Below are 7,191 nucleotides of genomic sequence, written 5' to 3' on the forward strand. Positions count from 1 at the left end.
TGTTTACCAACAGCCCTCCTCCATATCAGTTTGGGCACACTGCTCTGGATGGCTGAGCAGAGCCATCCAGAGCAGTGTGCTTACAGTGAAGCACACCCCTCCCCCTAGTAAAACACTTCCATCACACAGTTAACCCTTTGATTACTCCTCATGTTTACCCATTCCTGCCCAGTGCCATTAGTACAGTATCAGTGCTTTTTTTTAGCACTGATCACTGTATTGGTGTCACTGGGGATGTCAGTGACTCCAAGTCAGTTCCCCCCCAGTGTCAGAATGCCCGCCGCAGTTCCACAGTCCTGCTATAAGTTGCTAATCACCACCATAAGTCGCTGATCGCCGCCATTATTAGTATAAAATAAAAATCCAGTATCTATACCGCCATTTGTAAATGCTATAATTTTCACATAAACCAATTAATTTACACGTATTGGTATTTCTTTTAGCAAAGACATGTTGCAGAATACATTTTGGCCTAAATTTATGACGAAATTTGATTTTTAAATTTTTTACTGGGCATGTTTAATAGCAAAAAGTCCAAAATGTTTTTTTTCTCAAAATTGTTGGGTTTTTTTATGGCGCAAAAAATAAAAACTGCACAGGCGATCAAATACCACCAAAAGAAAGCTCAATTCGTGGGAAAAAAGGACGTAAATTTCATTTGGGTGCAGAGTTGCATGACCATGCAATTGTCAGTTAAAGTAACGCAGCACCGTAACGCAAACTGCTCCTTTAACTGCATACGTGATTCGCAGTCCCGTGGTTTTCACGCCCCTCCCAGATAGTGTCAGATTTCCCGTCAGTACACCAGTCATCACATTTAACCCCTTCATTGCCAGAAACACGCTCATACACAATAAACTTCCATTGCTAGTATAGTGTCTGAACGGATCAATATCTTTGATCAGATCAGCACTACACCATTGTTCACATTAGTATAGTGTCCCCAAAAATACAGCGTTAGTGGGATCAGCCTCGACACCTGCCAGCACCTGCTTTTAGCCCCTGTGCTTACTCCCCCCTTCTCCCCCGCAAGTGCAGTGTCAGTAGGTCACTGTCACTTGATACATTGAACACAAAACCGCAGTGTTCGCAGAATCAGGCCTGATCTCTGCTAGCACTTGCCGGTAAATTTTGATGATATGCAGCAGAGTGCCAGTACTAGTGCCGCTCTACCTTTTGGTGAACTTGCGAGCACCAATGGCCTAGTACATCCTGGTCTTTCACTGCAGTATCACTTGGTGATGTGGCGAGTCCCATAAGTGCAGTGCAAGCTGGTGCGGTGGTGAGCACAAGTATTGTCCCACAACCAGCAAGAATTTGCACACAGGCCCATAGAACCCCTAGTATCCTTCTGGATGTGCTTGCAAATCCCGATTGGCAGCCCACAAATTCTGCAGCACCTGTACTTCCCCCATTCACTGCCCAACCCGGAATTCCGGTGGAAACAGCAAATTTAACTACTCCCCTTGATTTTTTGGAGCTGTTTTTCACGGAAGATCTGTATGCATGGATTGTGGATCAAAGCAATTTATATGCACGATAATTTATCGCCGCCAACCCAAATTCAAACCTTTCTAGACCATTCGCATGGAAACCCATTACAGTTTCCGAATTAAAAATTTTTTTTGGGCCTGACCCTCAACATGGGCATTACTAAAAAAAATTACTTGCAGTTGTACTGGTCCACAGACCCAATTCATCATATGCCCGTGTTCTCTGCTGCCATGGCCAGGCATAGATATGAGAGTATAATGTGTTTTATGCATTTCAGCGACAATACACTCTGTCTTCCTCGAGGTGACCCTGTATTTGACCGGCTCCACAAAATTCAGCCCCTTGTAAATCACCTTAACCAAAAATTTGCAGATGTCTATACTCCCCAGCAAAAAAATCTGCATTGATGAGTCCCTCATTAATTTTTCTGGCCGCCTTGCATTCAATTAATTTCTCCCCAGCAAGTGTGCCAGATATGAGGTCAAGATGTATAAGACCTGTGAGAGGGCAACAGGCTATACATAAAAGGTTTCGGATTTACGAGGGAAAAGATAGTTACGTGGAGACCCCGGATGCTCACACTACATGGGGAGCAGTGGCAAGATAGTTTGGGACTTGGTGTCATCCTTTTTCCATATGGGGTACCACTTACTGTATATGTGGACTATTTTTATTGAAAGAGTGACACTATTTAGACATTTATACAGTCTTGAAATTGGTGCATTTGGCACTGTGCGACCTAATGTGTGCTCACCCTTAGAAGTGGGTGGATGCAGGGCGGTATATTCTAATAGTGGGCATTTCTTCTCTTTTTTTCATTCAGCCCACAGACTGCATACAAAAAAAAAAAAAAAAAAAAGAACATAGCGTATATACTCAACAAGGACCAGCGATGTACTGGTACATCACTGGACTTTGAATGGTTATACCAGGATGATGCCTACAGCTGCAGGCATCATCCTGATATCGTTTTTTTTTCAGCCGGCGATCGCCTTTCATGTAAAAGAAATCCTAGTGGCTAATTAGCAGCAGGATTGCTTTTACAAGCAGCGGGAGACAATGCCCCCGCTGCCTTCCATGGCCTTCTCGGGCAGTCCCATGCCATTGGGGGAACCTGAGAATACAACCAGTGTTTCTGCCAGCTGACCATAGAGCTGATTGGAGACCGGAATGGTGCCTATCATCTTTATAGTCTAAGAAATCGGAAGCTACGAGCATTTCATCACTTCAGTTTGGCAGGATATAAACAGCGCCATTTGTAAATTGGGAAAGCATCGAATTACACAGATCTTGGTAAGGTAAGATTAGATAATGTAAGGGCAGAGGAGATATCTAGAGTCTGATAGACTCCCAATTTCTCAAAAAAGAATATATGACAATGCCCATTGAAGTTATAGGAGATATTAAAAGTGATTAAAAAAAATGAAAGGGACAGTGTAAAAATAATTTAAAAAATCAAAATAGCTTTATAAAAAAAGCACACTCGCCCCCCCCCCCTTTCCCACACACACACACACTAGGGTGTCTGCTTTGAAAAAATATATAATGTTTGGGGGTTCAAAGTAATTTCCAAGCAAAAAATACTGAGTTTTTTCATGTGAACAAAAAGTGTCAGAAAAGGCTTGGTCTTCAGGTGGTTAGAAGAGTGAATGATGTGTGGCATAATCTTCTAAAGCTGGGCATAAAATGCCCCTACCCTCAAAAATGACCCCTTTTTGGAAAGTAGACACCCCAAACTATTTGCTGAGAGGCATGAGTCAATAGAAGAATGTATTTTTTTACCTCAAGTTTTTGGAAAATGGCAAAAAAAACTTTTTTCCACAAAATTGTCACTTAAATTATTTATTGCTCACACATGCCATGGGTATATGTGGAATGACTTCCCAAAATACACTGCTATTTCTCCCACGTATGGGGGTACCACATGTGAGAGACTTTTTGGCAGGCTAGCCAAGTACAGGACTCCAAAATCCTATAACCACCTTCAGGCTTTTAAAGGCTTTTAAAGGGCTATATTTCCTCATTACACTTACTCACTACCTATCACAGTTTCGGAGGCCCTGAAATGCCAGGATAGCACCAAAGCCAGGATAGCACCAAAGCAAGTTTTTGGAAAATGAAGAAAGAAAACAAAAACATATTTTTTCTTTTTTTTTATATTTCAAAACCTTGTGAGAAAAAATTAGATCTGCAAAATACTCACCAAGCCTCTTTTTAAATTCCTTGGGGTGTCTACTTTCCAAAAAAGGGAGCATTTGGGGGGCTTTGGTGCTATCCTAGCATTTCAGGGCCTCCGAAACTGTCATAGGTAGTGAGGAAGTGAAATGAGGAAGTTACACACCTTCAGGCATTCAAAGTGGTCATTGGATTTCAGGCTCCTGTATGTGGCTAGGCTCCCAAAAAGTCTCACACATGGGGTATCCCCATACTCAGTAGAAGTAGCAGAATGTATTTTGGGGTGTAATTGCACATATACCCATGTCTTGTGTGAGAAATATATCATTTAAATGACAACTTTGTGTAAAAAAAAAAGTTTTTGTCATCTTCAAAAAACTTGTAGAAAAAAAATAAATCTACCATGGACTCAATATGCCTCTCAGCAGATAGCTTAGGGTGTCTATTTTCTGAAAAGGGGTCATTTGGGGGTGTTTGTATTGTCCTGGTATTTTAGCACCTCAAGAAATGTGATGGACAGTCAGAAAGTAAAAGCTGTGTAAATTCCATTATCTATACCATAGTTTATAGACGCTATAATTTTCACACAAAGCAATCAATATACACTTATTGGGATTTTAACCAAAAACATGTAGCAGAATACATTTTAGCCTAAATTTATGATGAAATTTTAGTTTTTTGGATATTTTTTTGACAGAAATAAAAAAAAACATAATTTTTTCACAATTTGTTTTTTAATTTTTGTTTATAGCGCCAAAAATAAAAGACGCACAAGTAATCAAATACCACTGAAAGAAAGCTCTATTTGTGTGAAAAAAAGAACGTAAATTTCATTTATGTACCGTAGTGCATGACCACGCAATTGTCAGTTAAACTAGTTCAGCGCTGTATAGCAAAAAATGGCGTAAATTGCAGTATTTATACCATAGTTTGTAGACACTCTAACTTTCACACAAAGCAATCAATATACACTTATTGGGATTTTTTATCAAAAACATGTAGCTGAATACATTTTGGCCTAAATGTATGACTAACTGAGTTTACTGTATATTTTTTATAGCCAAAAGTAAAAAATATTGTTTTTTTTCAAAATGTAGGGGTTTTTTTTGTTTATAGCGCGAAAAATAAAAAGCACACAGGTGTTCAAATACCACCGAAAGAAAGCTCTATTTGTGTGAAAAAAGGACGTAAATTTTGTTCGGGTACAGCATTGCATGACCGCGCAATTATCAGTTGTAATAGTGCAGCACTGAGTAGCAAAAAGAGGCCTGGTCATTAAGGGGTAAGGGGGGTAAATCCTCAGGATGGCAAGTGGTTAAATTTGAAAAATAAAGAATTAACAGAGGGGTGATATTTTCCCAAACAAAACTAAGTTATTCTGCAGTACATGACAGTTTCTAGATCGCGGCAGTTCAGCTTTAAATGAGTGAAGCTATGTGCACAGCAATAAGGACAAATCACAAAGTATCTGGAGATAACATGCAAATCTTTATACATTGATGGCCTGCACCCAAGGACCCCCCACAAAGCACTATGTAAATACCAAATTAAATCAGCACCCTAAACAAACAATGAGAAATCAGTGAGAGCTAAAAACAGGGGCAGGTCTTCAAATCTGAAAGTTGGACTTAAGCTGGTTCAGTTTTTTCATTTGACCAACAGATGAACAAATTGATTCCCCCATCCACACATTATTATTATATAGGATTTATATATCGCCAACCGTTTGCGCAGCGCTTTACAAAATTAAGGTAAACATTACAGTTACAATACAAATTGGTACAAGAGGAAACAGAGGGCCCTGCTCATTAGAGCTTACAATCTATGAATGTGGATGTGGGAATTCCCCCCCGTGTCATTGTATTCTGACAGCAGGACTCCCCTGCCACCAGAATACATTGATCAGCACTGAAGCCAATGAAATGGAAATTTATCATCCATTAGACTGACTTCTTATGAACAGGAACACCCATAGATGGATCAAAATGCTGTTCGTTCTTGCTGGAGCCACTGAATTTTGATTCATGTATGGCCAGCTTAAAGTGATTGCGAACCTTGCTTACAAAAAAACAATATTCATCAGATAAAACCATGCATAGATTTGACGTGAGCTTATTTTTATTTTTAAAGTATGCCTTTCCAGTTGTTTTTATCTTCAGAAGTGCCGGTCATTACATCTCTAAGGCTTCCATAGCAATCCACGTACCTGTTGGTGGGCATGTACAGTGTTGGGGGCATAAGCATCAGAAAAGGAAAAGAGCTTCTACATTTCCATGGCAGTGGAACACAATCAGACCCAGCGGCCAGTCGAGGGCAGCGTGAATTCTTAGAATGGCGCAAGTGCAAAGAGGAGGGGAGTGCACTGTTACTCCAGGCATGATATGGGCAGGACGGCACTGCTGTGTGCTGACTACAAAAGATACAGGTGTGCTGAGTTCTTGAACAGCACACCTGTATCTGCAGTGTGATGACAGAGCATGTAAACTGACCATGGTAGCATAGATTGGTTACCATGGTGAGTTTACTTCTAGGAGTAAACAATTAATGGCTTTCTTTCATGCAATTCATTGTGTACAATTGTGTTGGTAGCTGTGACTGGTCACAGTGATCACATGGTACAGACATGGCCAATCACAGCCCATCTGTACCATGTGATTAGCTGTGGCCAATCACAGCCAATCACAACAATGCTTACTAAATGAATCAATTTCATTCAGTAAAATGCTTGCTTATAGCAATGAAATTCACTGCTATAAGCAATCATAATGTGTAAAAAAAAAAATCCTGGTCACTTCCCCAGAGTAGTACAATGTTACTATGGTAACATTGTATTGTTCTAGTAACAGTTCGTTAAAAAAAAATAGTAAAAACAAGAAAAAATTTTATCATAAATGTAAAAAATTTACAAAAATTATTTAAACTGTATATGTTTTTTTTTTTTCATACTGTGACTTATCAGTGTCCCTGATCACCACCACACAGCAGTTTTATGATGACGCTGTACTGCACTGTGATAGTATGAAAAAAAATTGTGCAATTTTTTTTTTATTTCTTCATGAACTAGAAGATTGATGACATATTCAATGAAGGTAGGAAATGGGCAACAAGGACATGTAAAGACGTTTTTGCCTGGAGTTCTGCTTTAAGCTCCCAGATCCTTCTCCACCATTGATTCCCCCAGTTGTACCCCCCCTAGTATGTATGATGCATGCATATTCTTAACCCACAAGTGCAGAACCTTACATTTATCAACATTAAACCTCATTTGCCACATAGTTGCCCAATTAAACAGTGCATTGAGGTCAGCTTTTAAGTCCGAAACATCCTGTAAGTACGTTATTCCACTGCACGGCTTGGTGTCATCTGCAAAGACTGAAATGGGACTTTTAATCCCAGACCCTATATTGTTTATATATTAAAAAGTAAGGGTCCCAACACTGAACCTTGGGGTACACCACTGACAACCCTAGACCTTTCAGAGTATGAATCATTAACCACTACGCTTTGAATATGATCTTTTAA

This window comes from Staurois parvus, unplaced genomic scaffold (genome assembly GCF_062004578.1).
Source record: "Staurois parvus isolate SC_StPar_1 unplaced genomic scaffold, SC_StPar_1.0 ptg000225l, whole genome shotgun sequence".
Taxonomy (NCBI): Eukaryota; Metazoa; Chordata; class Amphibia; order Anura; family Ranidae; genus Staurois; species Staurois parvus.